The following is a 22,681-nucleotide window of genomic DNA, read 5'->3' on the forward strand; positions in this document are numbered from 1 at the left end:
CATGAAATGTTCTTCAACTGACTGTATTGCACAGTCTAGCACCTGGTTGAAGAATTCACCTTTGAATTGTTGTTTGGGGTCTTGTGGTGCGGTGCAGCCACGGTTTGTCCCTCAGCGAGGCTGTGGGATATTCCACTGCTTCGCTACCAATAGTGCCCCGCCCAGTCCTCAGTCAGGGCGGGACAACCGACGCTGAGTCCAAACGCTTAGGCCCTTGGGCAAGGCCGCGCAGCAATAGTCGTAAGCCCAGCCCTGGGTCAGGGCGGGGCAACAAACACTGAGCCTGTATGCTCGAGCGCTCAGGCTGGGCTGAACAGCAATAGTCTTAGCACAGCCCTAGCTCAGGGCGGGGCAACAAATACTGAGTTTGTAGGCTCAAGCCCTAGCCGGTTTGGACCTCCTCAGGCCAGGGAAAAGGAGGAGTCTGCCACCCTTGGAAGGGTGGCAGGGGGGACGCAGGCCCTCCCACTCCACTGCATCCCAGCCCAGGGCCCTAGCAGTGGCAGAAACTTGCTGCTGTCAGTGGGGATCCTGGCCGCAACACACTGACATTGGTTCTGGCAGTGCTGCAGCCAGACTGGGGTCGCCTGCCCCCGGGCTACTTCCACTCTCTCCCTTGTCAGGTACCTGATTCGTTGAGGCATTACTAGCGGCCTTTTTTAATGTCACCCTATGTCTACTGCATGCTGCTGGTTGACGAGGTGCTGCAGCACTGAACAGCAGCATCCCATCCCCTCCCCTCTCCGGTGGCAGACGGTGCAAAATGACTGATATCTGTCGTTGTCATCATCATCATCCTGTGATTGCTCCAGGCTGGCCTCAGGTGAGGTCGGCCGGGGGTGCCTGGGTAAAAATGGGAATGACTCCTGGTCATTCCCAGCAGACGGTACAAAAAGCTTGGTAACCGTCCTCATCATAGTAGCTGGAGGCTGAGCTCCATCAGTTCCCCCCCTCGCTTCATGTCTAATGAAGATTCTGTATTGGCTGGACTATCATAGCAGTGGGAGGCTGCCTCTCCCTCATTTTATCTCACTAAAAAGTCAGTGTTTCTTATTCCTTCATTCTTTATTACTTCATCACACAAATGGGGGAACGCTGCCACGGTAGCCCAGGAGGGTTGGGGGAGGAGGGAAGCAATGGGTGGTGTTGTTGCAGGGGCACCCCCTAGAATGGCATCATCATTTCTGCAGGATCTCTGGGGCTCTGACCTGGAGCGGCTGTGCTCTCTGGTTCTCTAGTAGACTTGCCCCATATTCTAGGCAGGACTGACTCTCTATTTTTAGACAAGACATAAAGAAGGGAATGACCTGGGGAGTCATTCCCATTTTTGTCCATGCGCCACCAGCCGACCTCAGCAAGGCCAGCCAGGAGCACCCATGACAGCAGCAGACGGTACAAAAGGACTGAAACAGTCATCACCAATTTCCAATTGCTATAGTTGGTAACCATCTCTTTAACCTTGCAAAGGCAAATGAATGCTGCTGTGTAGCACTGCAGTACCGTGTCTGTCAGCAGTATCCAGTACATTTACGGTGACAGTGACAAAAGGCTAAACGGGCTGCATGGTTGCCATGCTATGGCGTCGGCCAGGACAATCCAGGGAAAAAGGGCGCGAAATGATTGTCTGCTGTTGCTTTCACGGAGGAAGGATTGAGTGATGACATTTACCCAGAATCACCCGCGACACCGTTTTTTGCATTGGGATCTCAACCCAGAATTCCAATGGGCGGGGGAGACTGCGGGAACGATGGGATAGCTACTCACAGTGCAACGCTCTGGAAATCGACGCTAGCCTCGGACCATGGATGCACACCGCCGAAATAATGTGCTTAGTGTGGCCATATGCACTTGACTGTTTTAAAAAACCGGTTTATGTAAAATTGGAATAATCCCATAGTGTAGACATACCCTGTTATTCCCTCTCTCCTTTTCTCCAGCCTGCCTGTTATGTCTCTTGTGCCCTCCTTCCTCCAGCACAGCACTCCACCATCTCTGTGCATCCAGAGCAGAGAGAATACATGTGCACCAGAAGCAGACACAATTTTCTACACTCCGGGTCCTAGTGGCGCCCTTCCCCGCCCCCACACAAACTCTGGCACCTGAGGCAGCCGCCTAGTTCGCCTCTTGGTTAAGCCAGCCCTGCTGTGTGTCACTATGGAACCATACTGTGAAGTTCAGAAAACTTGTACCAAACAGGTGGTGTTGTAAACTTACTCTCTTGTATGATTGCACCTTTCACCCTTGCTGTTTGCGATAGCCAACACATTCGGTATATTAAAAAAAAAATTACATATGAGCCTCCTTTTTAAATATTGAGTTGTTTAAAGGGGTTTGGTGAAGCAGTCAACGCAGTAGACTAAAGTTACACTTTAGGTTTTACTTGAAAATACAGGGTGCTGTCTATTTCCTGTTCAGGTGTGGCAGATCATATTGCATTCTCATACATTTAGGGATGTTCTAAACAGGAAAAATGTGTATATAATAGGAAAGCTTTACACAGCTGGAAATTTGATACTATCATCTGATCGTTCGTTCTTAAATGTGAAGAAAGTCCTGGGATTATAATAATCAGATTAGATTGGTTTTTCTTGCCTTTTTCCTCTTGCTTATTTGATTGCTGTTTGCTTAGTACTGCAGTACAAGGCCTGTAAATTGGACTTCAGTAATTTTTCTGTTACATTTTAAAATGAATTGGTTTTCCTACCTGCCTCCCCTACCCAAAGAGGAGATGTGTCTTTGTTGATTTCTGGGTAGTATTATTAAAATAGATATTTTTTCTGATGTGTACAAACAGATTACAGGATAAACAGCTGATTACAACAGGTCATTCTGAGAATGGTTCGTGGACTCCAGAGTCCGGTAAAGAATTGTTTTATATCAGTCATGTTCAGTAATATGCTTTTGTCCTGTTCTCCGCCCCTCTGGTCAACTAACTGATTTTTAAAAAGCAGAACAAGAGACTTTCTTTCCTCTGCTATCCCCACCAGTGATTCCTCTGTCTCTGAGGGAATCTTGAAGCTCCCTTTAAAAGTGTTTTTTTTTTTTTTTTTTAACCCTTCTCCCATCTGGCTCTATGCTATATCCTCTAGTCACTTGCTGACTATGAATGAATGGGAATCTGGAGGGTCTGTCAGTGATGATCTTGAAATCAGTAGCTAGGAGAAAGGGAGATGCTGGACTCAAAACAATGCTCCTAGTTCTCCCCTTCTAGTTCCTGTCTGCTAGGAAAGAGCATATCATGTCCACACAAATCGTAGCTCATTGCATCGCTAGGCTGAAAATCAAGCAAGTAGCTACGAACATGGCCATTATGTTTGTGAATAAAGGCTTTCAAGAATGAAAGGAGGAATATATGTTAAAATGTCAAGTCACTGATTGGGGCAAAGTATGGTAGCTTTTACATAGAATGATCTGGTGAACTAATTATAGTAACCCAGTTTTTTCATCACATGGAAGAGACAGGGCGAAAATGGTGAGCGTGGGCTAAAGGTGAGCATAGTAAAAAGGCCGTGGCAGCCCAAGGTATTCATGAAGTGAAAGGAACTTTGGAGAAAATTGGCAAGGGCTGGTAAGATTCCCATATACATGGTTCACTAATCTTTGCTGCTTTCAACATTGTTAAATTAAGATATTGGGTTATACGTGTCACGATTATAAACAAGTGTTTAGTAACAGATAGTTAAAAGAAATGCAGCCAGTTAAACAGAAGAACAAATGTGTCAGTGATATGTTTAGTAAGTGAATGCAGAAAACTCTGCTGCTGATGCAACACAAGTTTGTATTTTTTTGTTTCTTACCTTGTTTTGTTTCTTACCTTGTTTTATAGCTAAGTACAAGATACTTTTCATAAGTTTCACATCTCACATTCTGCAGCAGACATTGTCTCTGACCTTTTAATTAGTGCCTGGTTCAAAGCCCATTGATGGCTTTGTCTACACTGCGTGCCTTTTAGCGACATGGCTGTGCTACTACAGCTGTGCCGCTAAAAGGCGCACAGTGTAGCTGCTGTTTGTTGGCAGGAGAGAGCTCTACCGCTGCCAAAAAACTTCCATCCCTAACGAGCAGCAGTAGCTTTGTCGGCAGGAGAGCCCTCCTTCTAACAAAGCACTGTTCACACCAGCGCACGCACCCCTGAATGACAAAACTTTTTTGTCGTTCAGCTTCCAGTGTGGACAAAGCCTTAGTGAGTAACATATTTATCTAAAGTGGAGTGACTATATGCAATACATAAGAAAAGTTTATAAATATGTATTGCCCATTACTGATAACCTCTACATAACAAGCAGTATTTTAAAATGACAAAGGTCAGTAGAAGTCATGTGCCTATGTCCTGCTGGTTGTGTGCTATCACGCGTATGATCCTGGAGCCTGGAGAATGTACAAAACCAATGACCGATAGTTGTCTGGCTCTGCTAGCAATCAGGCTTACAACCCTCTCCCGTTCCTCCTCCTCCTCCTCCTCTGTTGATGTACTTAAAATTCCAGATGACTGTTAACAGCAAGTTTTCTAGTAAGAATATGAAACACGCAGGCTTATCACAGTAAGATAAAGTGCAAGGGGCATTCAGGAACGAAAAAGACGGTTACTCACCTTTGTAACTGTTATTATTCGAGATGTGTTGCTCATATCCATTCCAGTTAGGTGTGTGTGCGCCACGTGCACGTTCGTCGGAGAAACTTTTACCCTAGCAACACTCGGCGGGTCGGCTGGGCGCCCCCTGGAGTGGTGTCGCTATGGTGCCGGATATATACCCCGGTCGACCCGGCCACCATTCAGTTCCTTCTTGCCGGCTACTCTGACAGTGGGGAAGGAGGGTGGGTTTGAAATGGATATGAGCAACACATCTCGAAGAACAACAGTTACAAAGGTGAGTAACCGTCTTTTCTTCTTCGAGTGATTGCTCATATCCATTCCAGTTAGGTGATTCCCAAGCCTTACTAGGCAGAGGGGTCGGAGTGAGATGTGGCAGTATGTAGAACCGCTGCGCCAAAGGCTGCATCATCTCTAGATTGCTGGACCAGCGTTTAGTGCGAGGTGAAGGTGTGGACCGATGACCAGGTCGCTGCACGGCCTATCTCCTGGATAGGCATGTATACCAGGAAAGCAGCTGATGACGCTTGAGCTCTGGTAGAGTGCGCTGTGAGGTGGTCCGAAGGGAGATGAGCTAGGTCATAGCATGTGCGGATGCATGCAGTCACCCAGGAGGAGATTCTCTGGGAGGAGACTGGCAGACCTTTCATCCGTTTCGCGACCGCCACAAACAGCTGGGGAGACTTCTGGAAGGGCTTCGTCTGCTCAATATAGAAAGCGAGCGCTCTGCGTACATCTAAGGAGTGTAGCTGCTGCTCCCACCGAGAAGAGTGGGGCTTCGGAAAGAAGACCGGGAGGAAGATGTCCTGGTTGGTATGGAAGGCAGAAATTACCTTAGGGAGGAACGCCGGATGAGGTCGCAGTTGTACCTTGTCCCTATGAAAGACAGTGTACGGCAGGTCCACAGTGAGCACTGTCAGCTCGGAGACCCGCCTGGCCGATGTAATGGCCACCAGGAAGACTGTTTTCCACGATAGGTACAGGAGCGAGCAATTCGGTAGTGGCTCAAAGGGTGGGTGCATTAGTCTGTTTAGGACCAAACTGAGATCCCAGGTAGGGGCAGGGGGATAGAGGCGCTCTAGGCCCTTAATGAACTGAGAGACCAAGGGGTGGGAGAACACGGAATGACCACTCTCGCCTGGCTGGAAAGTGGATATAGCCGTTAAGTGCACCTTCAGAGAGGATGTCCCCAGGCCCTGCTGCTTAAGGTACCAGAGGTAGTCTAGGACCATGGGAATCGAGGCCTCCGAGGGAGTAATGCCCTGTGTTGTGCACCAGCAAGAGAAGCGTTTCCACTTCGCCAAATATGTGTAGCGGGTGGAAGGCTTCCTGCTACTGAGGAGAATATGCTGTACCGGAGCCGAACAGTGTAACTCCGCTGTGTTTAGCCATGCAGGAGCCACACCGTGAGGTGGAGGGCTCACAGGTCTGGGTGGCGAAGCCTGCCGTGGTCTTGCATGATCAGGTCTGGAAGGAGAGGGAGGGGAACTGGGGTGGCCATGGAAGGATCTAGCAGGATGGTGTACCAGTACTGTCTGGGCCACGCAGGCGCAATCAGGATCAGATGCACTTTGTCCCTGCAGAGCTTTAACAGGACCTTGTGCACCAGAGGAAACAGAGGGAAGGCATACAGCAGGTGGTGCCTCCACGACAGGAGGAATGTGTCTGTGATCGACCCTGGAGAGAGATCCTGAAAGGAGCAGAACTCCTGGCACTTCCTGTTCGAGCGGGAGGCGAACAGGTCTATGAGGGGAAATCCCCACCTCTGGAAGATCGAATGGATGACGTCCGGCCTTATTGACCATTCGTGACATAGGAAGGACCGGCTGAGCCGATCCGCCAGAGCATTCCAGACCCCCGGGAGAAAGGACGCCACCAGGTCTATCGAGTGGGCTATACAGAAGTCCCAGAGTCGAATGGCCTCTTGACACGGGGGAGACGAGCGGGTCCCCCCCCGTTGGTTGATGTAGTACATGGCCGTTGTGTTGTCCGTGAACACCAAAACATAACGGCCGTGAAGATGTTGCTGGAACGCCTGGCACGCGAGGTGGACTGCTGTCACGTCCCGGACGTTTATGTGGAGCATGAGCTCCTGGGACGACCAAAGGCCCTGGGTACGCAGGTGACCTAGATGGGGCCCCCTACCGAGGGACGACGCATCCGTCGTTAAGGCCAGCGACGGCGGCTGTGGATAGAACAGCATCCCTGCGCATACCAGGGATGGAGTTAGCCACCAATCGAGGGAGCGGAGGGGGCTCGGGGGAACTGTCACCAGGACGTCTATAGGGTCCCTGCCCGGGCAGAAGACCGAATGCAGCCACGTTTGAAAGGGTCGCATGCAGAGTCTGGCATACTTCGTCACATAAGTACATGCGGCCATATGCCCCAGGAGGCTGAGGCAGGTGCGAGCTGAGGTGATCGGGGAGGCCTGCAAACCTCGGATGATCGATACGATCGCCTGGAAGCGGGGGTGAGGCAAGTAGGCCCTGGCATGAGTGGAATCCAGCGTTGCCCCTAGGAATTCCAGCCTTTGTGTGGGGACCAGGGTGGATTTCTCGGTGTTGAGGAGTAGGCCCAACCGGGAGAATAGGTCCGTGATTATGCCGACATACTGTTGGACCTGAGTCTGAGAGGTCCCCTTGATGAGCCAGTCGTCCAGATACGGGAACACATGTATCTGTTGCCGGCGGAGGTGGGCGGCGACGATGGCCATGCACTTCCTGAACGCTCTCGGGGCCGTGGAGAGGCCGAAGGAGAGGACTGTGAATTGGAAGTGCTGGTGGTTGGCCATAAAGTGAAGGTACTTCCTGTGTGGTGGGAAGATGGCAATGTGGAAGTACGCCTCCTTCATGTCGAGTGCATCATACCAGTCTCCAGGATCCAAGGACAGGATAATTGTTCCCAGGGAGACCATGTGGAACTTCAACTTGAGCATCCATTTGTTGAGTCCTCGCTGGTCTAGGATAGGTCTGAGGCCTCCCTTGGACTTGGGAATCAGAAAATAGCGGGAGTAAAACCCCTTCCCCCTCTCGTCTAAATGTACCTCCTCTATGGCTCCCGCGGCGAGGAGAGACTGAACCTCTTGTAAGAGGACTTGCTCATGAGAGGGATACCTGAAGAGGGACCTGGCGGGAGGGTGGGGATGAAGCAAATTGGAGGTGGTATCCTTGCTTCACCGTGCGTAGAACCCAAAGATCCGAAGTCAATTGGGACCACGCCGTGAGGAAGTAGGAGAGATGGTTGGAGAAAGGAGGGGAAGGATCCTGTCTTGAGACTGGTACGCCGTCCCCGGGCGCACCTTCAAAAGTTGGACTTAGGCCCTGGTGGCGCCTTAGAGGGCCCGTGGTTTTGGCCCCCGTGGGGACCGGACTGGCGTCTACGACCACCCCGCCCGCGCCTTCTACTGACGTCCTGCCTGTGCCGAGGTGTAAAGTACGGGTGGTGTGTTTGGGGTCTGAAGGGTCTACGTTGGGTTACGGGGGTATGCATTTCCAACGAGCGCATGATGACCCTATTATCTGCAACCTGGGATCAGTCTTTTCCGAGAACAAACCCTTGCCATCAAAGGGTAAGTCCTGGATGGTGTACTGCAGCTCAGGAGGCAGGTTAGAGACCTGGAGCCAGGAGATATGCCTCATGGTGATGCCCGAGGCCAAAGTTCTGGCTGCTGAGTTGGCCGCGTCTAGAGAGGCCTGGAGAGAGGTCCTGGCCACTTTCTTCCCTTCCTCCAGGAACGCGCTAAATTCCTGGTGCGAGTCCGAGGGTAGCAGCTCTACCCACTTCTGCCCAGGTGTTATAGTTATAACGGCTCAGCAGAGCCTGCTGGTTGGCCACTCGGAGCTGTAGGGCCCCCGCTGAGTACACCTTAGGACCCAGGAGATCCATCCGCCTGGCCTCCTTGGACTTTGGAGCAGGCGCCTGCTGGCCATGGCGCTCCCTTTCGTTGACCGACTGGACAACTAAGGAGGAGGGAGGAGGATGAACGTACAAGTACTCATGCCCCCGAGAGGGTGCCATGTACTTTTCTCTCAACTCCCTTTGTCGTCGGTGGAATGGAGGCTGGAGACTGCCAGAGAGTGTCGGCAGTGGCCTGGATAGTCTTAAAAAATGGCAGTGCCACCTGGGTGGGAGCATTGGCGGTGAGTATGCTCACTACGGGGTCTTCAACTTCCAGGACTTCCATCGCTGGGAGCTTGATATTGAGAGCCACCCTGCGAAGGAGGTCCTGATGGGCCCTGAGGTCTATCAGCGGGGGCCCTGATGATGAGGTCCCTGCCACAGCCTCATCCGGTGAGGAGGAGAATGATATTCCGGGAATGAGAGGGTCTTGGATGGCCTCTTGCTCCTGGGATGGTTCCTGCTCCAGCTGTCCTGGGGAGTCCAGAGGATGTGTTGCGTGCTCCTCCGACTCAGCGGCGGGGGAGGGGGGGAATGGTGGCCTCTGGTGCCCGATGTTCTGAGGCAGCAGAGCGGGTCTGGACTAGGGGAGCGCCCTGGGCTTGATGGTATGCCCATGGTGTCCAAAAGGACCACTGTTGGGGTCCTACCTCCTGAGGCCGTAAGTCCTGAAAAAACCCCGTGGGCACCTCCATATCACGGTCCTGGTCATAATAGCTGTCCGCATGGGAGGATACGGACGTCTGTCTGGACGGCCATGGAGGAGCAGAGAAGCCTGGAGCCGAAGTCCCGACGGATCTCGCACCCCTCGACCGTGGGGACTGGTGCCGGTACGCAGATCGGTACCGAGAACAAGACCGGGACCTGCGACTGGACCGGTGCCGGGAGGTTGACCGGGATCTCGAGCCTCTACGCCATGATCTGCTCCGGGAGGTACGGTGCCTAGGTCGGTGCTGGGAACTGGAGCGGTACCGTGAGTAGTGGGTCGGGGAGCGAGAGAGCGACCGGTGCTGTGGAGAGGAACGGTGCCGGGACTGGGAGCGGCGTCGAGAGTGGGAGCGACGTCTTGACCTAGAGCGCCTGCGGGATCGTGACCTTGAACGGTGCCGGTCCGCTACGTTGACAGACGGCGGTCTGGTCAGGGTCGGCTTGCCCATGGATTGTAGTACCCGCACCAGCGGTGCCTGGGGTAGGGGCGGTGCCACATTGGTAATGGCGATCAAGCCTCTCGCCACAGAAAATGTCTCCGGAGTAGATAGCAAAGTGAGCTCTATCATGGCAGGTGCCGGGGAGCTATCAGGCGCCGAACTCAACGGCCCTCGTAGGGCTGGAGTCGACAGTGCCGGTTTCGGCGGCGCCGCGGCAGATATTGGTGCTGGGCCATCCGACCTAGGCGCGGTCTCCGGCTGCGATGCGGGGGTTGTCGGGGCCGTCTGACTCTTCGACCTCGGGGAGAGGGACCGGCGCGGAGTCGATTTCGGTGCCGGCGGTGGCCGGTGCCGGGAGTCCTTAGGTGTACCGGCGATGCCCTATGCCGTAGGGGTGCCTCTGCTCACCAACTGGCTTGTGCTCAGTGCCGAAGGTGAAGGTGTCAGGGCCACTTCCATGAGGAGCTGCTTTAACCTGATGTCCCGCTCCTTCTTAGTTCTTGGCTTAAAAGCCTTGCAAATTGGGCACTTAACAGATAAGTGTGATTCCCCGAGGCACTTCAAACAGGAGTCGTGGGGATCTCCTGTTGGCATCGGCCTATGACAGGCCGAGCACTGCTTGAAACCCGGTGAGCCAGGCATGAGCTCCGGCACCGGGTGCGGGGAAGGGGCTACCCCCCGAACCCCGCAAACAATTACTAACTAACAACTATAACTATGAACTATAACTAAATCTAACCAACTATATATAGAAGAACAGTTAACTACAACTATGGATATAACAACTAAAAAAGAACTACGAGTAGCTAGGGAAGATGGAGGTCACACACGGGCGGTAAGAAGGAACTGAAGGGTGGCCGGGTCGACTGGGGTATATATCCGGCGCCATAGCAGCGCCACTCCAGGGGGCGCCCAGCCGACTCGCCGAGTGTTGCTAGGGTAAAAGTTTCTCCAAACGCGCACGCGGCGCGCGCACACCTAACTGGAATGGATATGAGCAATCACTCGAAGAAGAACTGGGACAGTTCAATTCGTAATTTGTCACTTTGTATATACTACTCAGATTCTATATGTGGTTTAAAGGGCTGAAATAGTTAAAGTTCCTGGTGCACTGAGCCTGATTTATAAAATGTATAGCTATTGCATTATATAATGGACATTCAATGTTTCTTGAAAAGTTGATTTATATGATCCTTTATGTTCTTGAATATTAAGAAGAGACTAAGAATTAATAGTATTGTCTGAGCTGCTTTAGCACATTTTTCACCTTTATATGGAAAATTGCCTACTGCTTATCAGGCAGAAGCAGGGCCAGCTCCAGGCACCAGCCGAGCAAGCTTGTGCTTGGGGTGGCAGATTCTATGGGGTGGCATTCTGCCCAATCCTAGTGCGGCAGGGACACGCTTTTTAAAAATTTTGTATTATTTATTTTGTTGGTTCGCTGCTCTGGCCGCCCTGTAGGGACCCGCGGCGCAGAGGAGGGGAGCGCCCTGCTGAGAGCAGGCTGGGCGCTCCCTCTGCCCTAGCTGGTGCCAGGTCTGCAGCAAGTCCAGCAGCCCACGTCCTTCTGTCCCTGCTGACCGGAGCGGTGTGGAGCGCTCCCGGCAGATGGCGCGGCGGTCGGGGCCCCGTGGCGAGCACCCTGCTGAAACCCTGGCTGCCCCCTCTTCTCTCTCCCCCCGCTCCTTCCGCCCTCCCCCTAGCCGGGGCATGTCTGTAGCGCAGGGATTCCCCCTGCACCCTGGCTCCATCCACCCCACAGGTTGTTTTATCTGATAAAGAGTAAACTTTAAGATTCATTTTGCCATTTAAATATTGGTTTTAATTCAATAACTATTAGAATGGATAGTGCTTCTTCAGCAAAATAGTGCCTCCGCACATTTTCATTGCCATGTAGCAGAGTTCTTTCCTCAGCTTGGTTAGAGAACCTTAGATGTACTAAAGTAAATGTACATTTCTGTTTGGAACCATTTTAGATTTCCGTGTGTGTGTGACTACAGTGTACATATAAAGAGCAATGTAGATTGTTATTAACTTTCTGTATTGCCTTTTTTTTACTGTTGAAGAGCCTTGGGTTTGAATGGTCTTTTTAATTCACAAGCTTTTGCCTATGTTAACCTGCTCTGAAGGTTTTGTTTAATCATTATGCTGTTGTGGGAACAGTTATGGCACAAGTTCATCATTTGACTATAAAGATTTAAAAGGTAAAAAATTATGGGCATGGAGGAAGAACCACTTGTTTAAGCACCAATATCTCTGATTAGCAAAACAGCAAGAAGAATGGAGAAAAACACACTGATGTTGAAGAGGTTTTTAATTGTCTAATCTGATTAAAAAAAAATTCTGATCTCACATCAGTATAAATGTATAGTATGGAAACTCCAATAAAATCAGTGTCCTGTGGAACATGAGAATCTCTGGAAGGTGTGAGATCAAAATCCGGTCTGATCTATATGTTTCTCTCTGTCTTAAGTTTTTCTTTCAGTTAAAGTATTACAACTTCATGAGACTATGATGGTCCATGCGGCAGAAAGTCATGTGTGTGTTTGAACGTGAATATATTTCTTGTGGCATATTACTGGTTGCATATAAACAGAGACTTAGTGTGCTATACACTGTAAAGACTAACTTTAGGGACCAGATTCTGCCATCCTAATTACTAATTATAACTACCTTACTGTGCAGATGATCTTGTATATTGGTGAGTAAGACTGTTCAATAGGTGTAAGGATAACAAAGTCTGGCCCTAAATTATTTTGCCGTTTTTAATGCACAATTATGCAGTTCAAAAATAGTCAATTGGATAGCAAAATTCAATACTTTTCTTGCTCCTTAAAACTGACCCTTGGGATGTTGATGGTTTGTTTTTTTTAAATAATAATATGTAGCAAGAAATCACGAGTCCAGGAACAGCTTGAGCCAAAAGACACTTAAGGATACGTTTATATGGCTAAATACTTTATAAACCAATATGTGGTTTATAAAGCGGTTGCATTGAACTATCCATGCAACTATCCTTTTTATGGAGGTGGGGAAAGGAATATGGTGGGTTGTTTTGTGGTTTTCCCAGTCTTGATATTTTATGGTTCATATGAAAAGAACAAAATTTCTTATCATACGTGTTATAACAGGTCTTAAACTATCCATATTTATTTTTTAAGTCTCCACCCTTGGGCTTTGGATCTTGCAAACTGCTATTTTAGTAAATTGAAGTCTATATATAGGGGAAACTTGCAAATTAAATATTGTTTAAATCTGTATAATATAAATAGCAATTACTATGTTTTGAAAATCTAGCTATAAAAAGTAAATGATACTAGAAAGCCAAGTTAAAAAGGATTTCATTTTAGTTTGTTACTAAAATGACCAATGTTTCCTGCTGGCTCTTGCACCCTGCAATTGGAGGATCTGGCATGCGAATGTTTTAAATAATGCTAGGTTTTGTTGCTGTTTGGCGCTGCATAATATTGAGGCTGGAATGACTTAAATATACAGGGCATGGGCCAGATCTGGGAGTCCTGTCTTAGGCAGAACTCATACTGACAGCACATTAAAGTGTCTGCAGTGGGAGTTTTGACAGAGAAATTACTAGCGATTGTCCCAAACTACTTATTACTAGGTTTTGCAAGTAGCGTTTTCATGATTATTTTTCTTCAAAAATGGAGTACACCCATGAACACTAGAATTTAGCAGAAATCCTAATTTTGATCATGTTAACATCGTATCAGTCCCTTAATGGGAAACTAATTATTTGTGATAACTTTATCTGTTCTTAATCTTTTCTTTAAATTATATTGGTAATAGGAAGGACAGTTAGTAAATCCAAAAATTCTGTGTTGTAGGTTGCTAATGAATTTACTGAGCTGCTGAACATCAGAGACTGGCATATAAGTTGCTCAGTAATCTGTTTTCAGGAGGCAATGGGTTGTTTATCTGTCTGTCTTTCTTCAAGGGGATCTTGGGTGTCCCTGCTAGACCCATGATGATGATGATGATGATGATGATAGTTATTCATATTTCTATGTAAAAGAGAATCTAATGCTTTGTACTGCACTTCGAAAATCACCGTAGTACTGGCTTCTCTCATGGGGTCACTAATGCAGAAAGGAGCATGTTTACTTTAATGAGGTGGGCATTTTGGGCTTGTCACATCATGACCATTCTGTGTTTTAAAGCAATATATGCATTCTAGGTGGAGCTGGAACTGCTAGTTGCCTAACATTTTCCATTATTAGCCCATTTTCAGTTGCTTTTAACTTTGCCAAACTTCAGCCATTCAAGTTAACATTTTCCATGCGTGCTGTCTGCCACAGGCAGAACTCTTTTTTAGAAAGTTTCAGCAAAAGTGGTTCAGCTGTTTCCAAGAACGCAGTTAGGGAAAACTGGGTAGGTTTGCCAATGTACTTTTATTTATTTATTTATTTAATTTATTTTAAACAACCATTTCTTTGAGGACTTTCTAAAATGCCTCCAGGGTGTGGAGCATGAATTTGAAATTTTGACCAGGGGATCCTCTTGGGCTCAGGAATGGTGCCTTATGCTGTCCTCATTAAAATCAACCCTGATTTGTACAAGTTACAAGACTCTCTGAAAATTGTCATTTGCACACAGTCAGTAGAGTAGGTTAAAAGAAGCTGGCTGCTAAAAATCTCTGAACTGCATTAAATGTGCTCCAGCCTCACAGGCACAGAGCTCTGAATGGGACAATGGTGCATCAGCAGCTACTGCTTCCCCTGCGAGGGTTCTCAGACTACATTGCACCACGACCACCTTCTGACAACAAAAATTACTACATGACCCCAGGAGGGGAACTGAAGCCTGAGCCTGCCCAAGCCCTGCCACCCTAGGCAGGGGGCCAAAGTTGAAGCCTGAGCCCCACCGTCCTGGGCAGGGGAGCCATAGCCTAAGCCCAAGGGTTTCAGCCCCTGGCGGAGGGGGTGGGGGACGGGACAGTGTAGCCTGAGCTCCACCATCCAAGGCTGAAGCACTTGGGTTTCAGCTCCAGGCAGTGGGGCTTGGGCTTCGGTCCTGGGCCCCAACAAATCTAATGACATTTGTGGCAACACCATTAAAATGGAGTTGCGACCCACTTTGGGATCGTGACCCACCGTTTGAGACCCATTGGCTTAGGGGAAGACATGTTGGGAGCCCAGAGGAGACTGTGAGGTCCCTTGTCTCAGCTCTTCCAGTGATTTAGTGTTAATAACTATGTGCATTTCACATCCCTTATTATTCAGTAAGACCTTTTGCCTTGTGTCCATGGTATAATTCCCCACTCTGAACCTTAGCGTCCAAAAGATGGGGTACCAGCATGAATTCCTCTAAGCTCAATTACCAGCTTAGTACTTGTAGCGCTGCCACCAACCAGGAATTCCAGTGCCTGGTACAGTCTGGTCCCCTCAAAACCTTGCCCGAGGACCCCCAAGACCCAGACCCTCTGGATCTTACCACAAGGAAAGAAAATCCTTTCTCCCACCGTTGCCTCTCCCAGGCTTCCCCTCCCTGGGTTACCCTGGAAGAGATCACTGTGATTCAAACTCCTTGAATCTAAAAACAGGAAAATTCATCTTCCCCCCCCTCCCCCTTCTCAATCCCCCTCCCAGACTCTCCCCGAGAGAGAAAGTAATCCTAACACAGAAAGAAATTAACCTCTCTCTCCCCCTTCCCTCCTTTCTCCCCACCAATTTAGACCCAGTCCCCTGGGGTCTCACCAGAATAAAAAAAACAATCAGGTTCTTAAACAAGAAAAGCTTTTAATTAAAGAACATTTTCACTGTTTTTTCTATCTTTGTAAATTTAAGATGGAATATGTTACAGGGTCTTTTAGCTATAGACACTGGGAATACCCTCCCAGCCTAAGTATGCAAGTACAAATTAAAATCCTCCCAGCCAAATACACATTTGAACTTCTCCCAGCCAAATACACATTTGCAAATTAAGAAAACAACCATAAGCCTAACTCGCCTTATCTACCTAGTACTTGCTATTCTGAACTTATAAGAGCCTGTATCAGAAAGATTGGAGAGAAACCTGGTTGCATGTCTGGTCCCTCTGAGCCCCCAGAGTGAACATCAACCAAAATCTAACAGAGTGCACACACGCGCACACACACAAGATTTGAAAGTATCCTGTCCCCTGATTGGTCCTCTGGTCAGGTGACAGCCAGGCTCACTGATCTTGTTAACCCTTTACAGGCAAAAGAGATATGAAGTACTTCTGTTCTATTAACTTATCTTTTTATGACACCTTGGTATGGTACTCGAAAGGAAAGTGTCATTGTTCCCATTTTATGGATGCAGTAATGGAGAGGTCACTTCTGACGGAGCTGGGAGTACAACTCTGGAGCCTGCTTCCGAGTACTGCTCCTCTCAAGAGGCGCGCAGCACAATAGGTGCAATTCAGTGTATGGGGCATAGGTGGTGGTAAACCACTTTTATGGTTACCAGATTCTGGGTTGGAGTGTTGCCAGCTCTCATGATTTTAGTGAGCGTCTCATTTTTCTTAAAGCCTTAGCTCGCAGAGTCAAACAAATACATGAGAATCTTAGTTTTCTTTTTTTTTTTTTTTAAAGTTTGTTTCTAGTCCTTATGGTGGCAGAGAGAAGCTTGAAAATGCAACTTGAGTGTACACAATATTTTTTTCAAAAAGGTAAATGAAACTAATCCGAAAGGTATTGTTTTTCATAAAATCTCATGGATTTTTAAGACGGTGTCATGGTTTTAAGGGGGGGGCCTAACTAATAATGACTGAGTGAGTACTTGACATTAGCAATACTGGGACTTCTCTGGGGGCCTTAGAAGGGTATCCTCTGAAGCACACTGCTTCCTTGGGGCTGCTGTTCAGATGGTGCAGCATATACACCATCCTTTTCTTAGGACAGTGCCTAAAGGCACAACTTATCTTTCTGGATCCTACTCCCACCATATTTTCTGTGCCTTGCTCTGTGAAGTTTTCTAAACCTGCCCTATCTCTACCGTCTCCTAGTTTAAGCCCTTCCTTAAAAGGCACTTCTTCTTTTAAAAGGCCTAAAAGCACGTCCCTTCATTGAGAAGTGCTCAGTAATCTCAGCAGCAGCAGTAGGAACATTTTAGAAAGGTATGTTTTTGAGGTACTTCAATTATTGTAATTGTGACCAATATATGCACTATGTATGTTTCTGGAGGGGAAAAAAATCCACAACTTGTTGATCTCTTGCACCTACAGAGTTAATGTGATTCATCTGTACTGAAAAGTTATCAGTGTGTAAGAAATACCATAGGATCACAAGAAATAGCAAATTGCCTTTTGAGCATGAATGACTAAGTTGTGTTTATAGTCTTAGTCATCTGCTGTACTAACAATAATTAAGAATGATGTTTTGTACACCTCCAGGCTCACATTTCATACCTAGGTGAATGTTACCATGGATTTCCTAACATGTGCGGTAGACATGGCACACCTTTTAGTATTTACAGCATTTCCAAGCCATTAGCACTGTTCTGAAAAGCTTTTGTTCAAGAGCACTAAGCAAGCATATTTTAAACCAGAACATTCTCACACGTAAAAAGTTATTAATTAAGCTATGGGGATGAAAACATTATCGTCAGGGTTAGCCTTCTGTTCTTAATTGGTAAAAGCATATGGACTGTAAAGTGAAGTAAAACAATTATCCAGTACACATGGTTGGCTCTGTTTTTTGCTGCCCCCAGCATGGCTGTCAGGGAGTCTTTGGTGGTGTTTCTATGGGTGATCTACCGGTCTTGCACCTTTTGGCATACCCGCCGCCAAATTTCCGCCGAAGCCGCGGGATGGGCGGATCTCCCACTGAAACACTGCCAAAGGCTCCCTGACTGCCGCCCTCACGATGTCGTCTCTCGTCCCTCTCCCCGCCCTCGGGTTTGCCTCCCCAGGCATGCGCTTGCTTCGCTGGTGCCTGGAGTACAGGTTCATTTGATTTTCCAAGTTTTTGCTTTTTTAGATTACATTTAATCAGTGGCAAATTATAGATCCAACCCAATGCACGCTGAAGTCAGTGGTGGGAGATTTTCCAATGAGTTCGGTGAATTTTGGAAAAGGCGCTGTGATGGACAGGAACAATTTGAATGTTTCTCTTGAACAGTTTTTCTTAGCACCATTTGCAATGCCTAGTATTTCATAAACTCTGCTTAACTGAAAAGACAGCATTTTGATGCATTTTCCTCATGATTGAAAAAACATTTAGAAATATTAAAGCAGACAAATAATGAATGTCCTTACTTAAAATGTAGTCTAAAATATATGAAAAATGTTACCAGCGCAATAATACAAAGCACCACAAAAAGTATGTGAGACTGACATTAGCTAGAATAGAGGACTTGCATCTAATTTGCATAACTTTCTCTCACTTTTTCTCTGTGTTGATGGATTCCTTAAGAACACCAAAGAAATAACTGTAAAAATTTGTCTTCAAGGGGTTTTGATTTTTTTAATTTGGGAGATAGACACATGCCAAAATTATACTGTCCACTATTAGATCTTAAAAGTTAAAAATGAAGAATTCCCTATTATTATAGATGCTCCTCTCATACTAGTTTTCAGTGCTAGTAACACAGATGCTTTCCACATCTGCAGTTCCCCTGCATAATAGTGGTGTGTGTTGCTGTCTCTTGGGACACCCCCCTCCCCCACCATTTGAGTTCTCATGCAGTGACCAGATTAACAGCACTAGTATGGCAATGGTTGCTTTATGGGCATAAATTATGCTTATATAATGTAATTACTGTATAGTTTACAACGTTGCTTTAAGTAAAAAAGGAAGACAGTTTGTCTCCATTTCCAAAAAACTTTTTGTTGGGAGAAGCCTTTTATTTTGTTTAGTTGGTTCCATTGCAAAAAAGTTTGAAATTAACAGTTTGCTCAAAATTGGCAGTGAGGCCCCCATTTTTCTATAGGCCTAATTCTGCGCCATTGAAGTAACTGGGAGTTTTACTATTGACTTCAGTGAACACAGGACCAATCCCTGTATTTCTGTTCCCCCTATTCAGCCATTGTTGGCTGTCCTCCTCCATTCTATTCTCCATCTGGCCTGCCTCATTGAACAGCTATAGTAACACTCCTTCCACCTGAGGTGACAGCATCATGAGCACTGCTATATTAGCTCTGTGATAATAGATGCAGCCAAACAAGATCACAAAACTTCTTTCCTTCCTTTCTCTTTAATTTTTCTTAGTACATTTATTCTACATCTCTCTTATTTCAAGGTATCATCCATGGGGGGAAGCTACAGAAAGGTGACCCAAGAATGACTGACTTCTGCACATTTCTGCTTTTAAAAAACAGGATACCCATGTAGGAGCAGCTTCCCCTCTTGACTCTTAGACATGACGGGATAATGACCATGCATTGTGTTGTCTGATGTCAGTGGGGAAGTCTGTCTTGAGCGTCTTTGGTTTTGTGTGCTGTGTAGTGCCTACCGCTTAAGTGGTACTGAACAAAGAATAAACATTAATTAGCAGCAGCATTAAAGAGCAATGAATATGGGGGCATGTAGTCCAACCCTTAGACGTTTTATATCTGAGGTGTGGAGAACTGGAGGGCAGTGCTGCCTGGGCTCTGTGGGCTATCCTTTGTTAGGCTGCATGGAGTAAGAGAACATCATTCTACAAGATGATGTAAATAAGGTTTCAGTAGAAACATTGCAAGAGGGAAGAAGGTAATGGTGTCCCATCCCCCACTCTGCCTAGCATTGGTATCCAGTCCTTTTCGTGTTCGTGTTTTTATTTTTAACTAATTTGCAGCCAGTTTCCATTTTTCTGAGTGTAGACTTCCATATCTCTGTTAAAGCTCCCACTAAGCATTTCTATTCTTTGAGGGAACATGGTGCCTCACAGAACTGGGCCCATAGTTTTGAAGTCCAGAATTGGGAAACAGAACCTTCTTTAAGATTTTATTTTAAAGTACTAGGGAAGTAATGCTGCAGGCTTTTTTTTATTTGGATAAAGAAATGAGGCATTTAAGCTGTAACTGATTAGTGCAAGTGTTCCACACTAGAGAAAGAATCTCTGTTCAATAAAGACTTTTCCTGAGCAACTCAAAAGCTTTAGTGAATGATTATCTTTCTAATTAAAATTGCTGAGTAGAGATTTAGAGGCTTTTTTATGGAGATCATTAGTTTTGCATAGAATTACAGCGCTAACAAGAAGATAGTCACATTTTTTTCCCCCCCATAAGATCAAACACATTTATTATCCTCAGTAGTTTAGGAAAATAATTTGTGTTTTGCTGTTTTATTAATGCATTGCCTGTGATACCATTTCGAGTACATACCCAGGGTCCTGAGCAGGCTTGAATTCAGGGGGCTGCCCTGTGCTGCTGTCATGGCTTCTCTGCTATATATTGGTACAAAACTATCTCAGGTTAGCTTACTTGTGCTGCAGTCACACCTCCCAGTTGCTGTGTAGGTGGACTCTCAGAGCTCAGTTATGCACCATCTTCATTTTATTTGGGTAGAGAAGCACAGCAGTGGTGCCTTCACTTTCATTGTTGTGAGGTGGTAGAGGTGGAAAAGCAGCAGATTAGCTGGTCTGCTCTAGAAGCAGAAGTGCTTGTAAAGTCACAGTTGGGACAGGAAAAATTGCAGGAGTGCTTTTTTTGACTTGTTATGCAGATGTTGTTGTCTAGGTGGTATGGTTGAAATTTGATAACGTCAAAGGATGGATTGTGCATAGTCTTATAGGGGAACACAAATGAGAATCGGACACAAAAGACTTCCAGAATTTGCCACTATGTAATGTGCAATCTCTGTGGGATAGTTGAGGCACTAGCAGGCACTGTTCCTTGCTAGTGCCTCAGGCATCCAGATGAGGCTATACTGGTGTAGGACATGCTCCCACACACTGACTAGCAAGCAGAGCTAGCTGCGTGAATGGAAAGAGGGGAGAGCATTCTGCACCTATTGCAAGAGTGCTGGAGTTGACATTGCACCATGTGCTCCTCTGGAGGGATTCTGGATGACTCAGCAATAATTCCTCTTGACTCTCTTGCTGCAGATTGAGCTTCTCTGCATTGACAGTTTGCAATATGCCCCTGGGTTTCAAAGCCATTTGCAATAGGTGCATCTGAATTTCCCACACAAAATGTGCATGTCTGCACAAAACATACAGCTAAAGCTACCCAGCTACTTCTGTTGTATATGTACCTGTTTGTTTCGAATGTGAAACCTTTTTGAAAATTTAACTGGTCAAAGCAATTTGATGCTTACAAATGTTCAAATGTTTTTATTTTCCAGACTGACAACTCTACTAAAATATAGGATAACAACACAAGAATTCCTCAACTGGGGGAGCAGCAGAGGCAGTGTTAAGCACAAGAAATACTCCTTGTCCTGGGTGCGTCTAATTCGGGACCCAGATGGAAGCCAGGAGTGGGAAGCCAAGGAGCCAGATAGCAAATAAATGATGCAAGGTTTGTTTGTTTGTATTTAATTTTCAATTTATAAACCTAGTTACAAAATAGTTAGACTAACCCTCATAGTTTCTACCTGTCCCTGATCCAACTCTTATTAAAGTCAATGGGAGTGTTTCATTTGACTCCAGAAAGAGTTGTCTTTGACCAAAGTTTTTTGTAATTTTGTATCGTAGCACAGATAAATCCTGTCTATAATTGCTCATAATAAAATCTCCTCTGGGTGTTACTTTCCCTGCTACTAGCAGCCTCATGTTGTGGCAAATGGCCCTCTGTCCAAGGAGGGCCGGATGCAGCATATTGGTGTCCATCTACACTGTCCCTGAATCCAAGACAAAAGTCACTTTCAAGAGTTGCAAGGCATAGCCCCCATTCCCTACTACCCCAAGGGAAATAATTATACTAGACCATGGCTCTCAACCTGTCCAGACTACCATACCTCATTCAGGAGTCTGATTTGTCTTGCATACCCCAAGTTTCACCTCACTTAATAACTACTTGCTTATAAAATCAGACATAAAAATACAAAAATATCACAGCACACCAGTACTGAAAAATTGGTTTTGTTCTCATTTTTACCATTCAATTATAAAATACATCAAATGGAATATAAATATTGTATTTCAGTGTACAGTATATAGAGCAGTATAAACAAGTTGTCTGTATAAAACTTTAGTTTATACTGACTTTGCTAGTGCTTTTTATGTAGCCTGTAGGAAAACTAGGCAAATATTTAGATGTACCTCCTGGAAGACTTTTTTGGTACCTCCAGAGGTATGCTTTCCCCTGGTTGAGAATCACTGTACTGGACTCTAATTCTAATGATGCATATTATATCATTCTGCTGTAGTCACCATTTGGAGCTCATGACTGTGGGTCAGTGTAGCATTTGGAAGATATCGGTGTCTGTGGTGCATTATGAAGGAGTGGTGGTAGGCTGTTTTATTCATATTTCTGGTTCTTTTGACTTGCTCCATAGTTCTGTTTTACTGACATAATTATATGTATAAATATATATGTTATGTGGAGCTGCTGGGGTGCCTTGAGCTATAAGTGTCAAGGCCACAATGAGGCTGTCTGACCCAATGGTGAGAGCCTCAGATGGGTCAGGGTCACAGCTGTGAATCATGCCCAAGTTTAAAGTCAGAGTTGGAAGTCATGCCAAGGGTCAGAGCCAAGTCAGAGTTCAAGCCACACCAAGGATTAAGCTGGCATTGGAGTCAGAAATCATGTCAAGGGTCAAAGATGGAGTCAGCAGCACGGGATCAGGCAGGGTAGCAGGAGTGGGGACAAGACATGGTAACAAGAACAAGGAGTAGGAGCCCGACAAAGAAGCAGGTTGCTCAGACAGGGTGGGACAGTAACAGGAAACTTTATACACCATAGTGTTCAATCAGCAGTCTGCTCCTAATCATCAAATGCTGCTGAGTCAGCAAGTGTAGCGTATTTTGGTGGGATATCTGCTGCATTTTCCTCTGTGGACTCTGCAGTGTGGTGACACAGAGGACAAAGTCCTTGCTTGGCAACCCAGTTTGAGTTCTGCAGTGCCTAACAATTAGCAAAAGAAATACAGCTATGTAGGGACTGTGCAGGAGGAGCCTCGTGACTAACCTCAATAAAGCTG

The 22,681-nt window shown here is 46.6% G+C and overlaps 1 protein-coding gene across 1 annotated transcript in view; it reads left to right on the top strand.

The window, feature by feature from the left end:
- Positions 1-20,947, top strand: part of SCAF8 (SR-related CTD associated factor 8) — a 240,754-nt gene extending 219,807 nt beyond the window's left edge. Inside the window, exon 21 of the mRNA XM_030556629.1 lies at positions 20,882-20,947. The gene's annotated coding sequence lies outside the window, so the exon portion shown is untranslated. The remainder of the gene's footprint in view (positions 1-20,881) is intronic.
- The last annotated feature ends 1,734 nt before the right edge of the window (positions 20,948-22,681 follow it).

This window comes from Gopherus evgoodei, chromosome 3, assembly GCF_007399415.2.
Source record: "Gopherus evgoodei ecotype Sinaloan lineage chromosome 3, rGopEvg1_v1.p, whole genome shotgun sequence".
Taxonomy (NCBI): domain Eukaryota; kingdom Metazoa; phylum Chordata; order Testudines; family Testudinidae; genus Gopherus; species Gopherus evgoodei.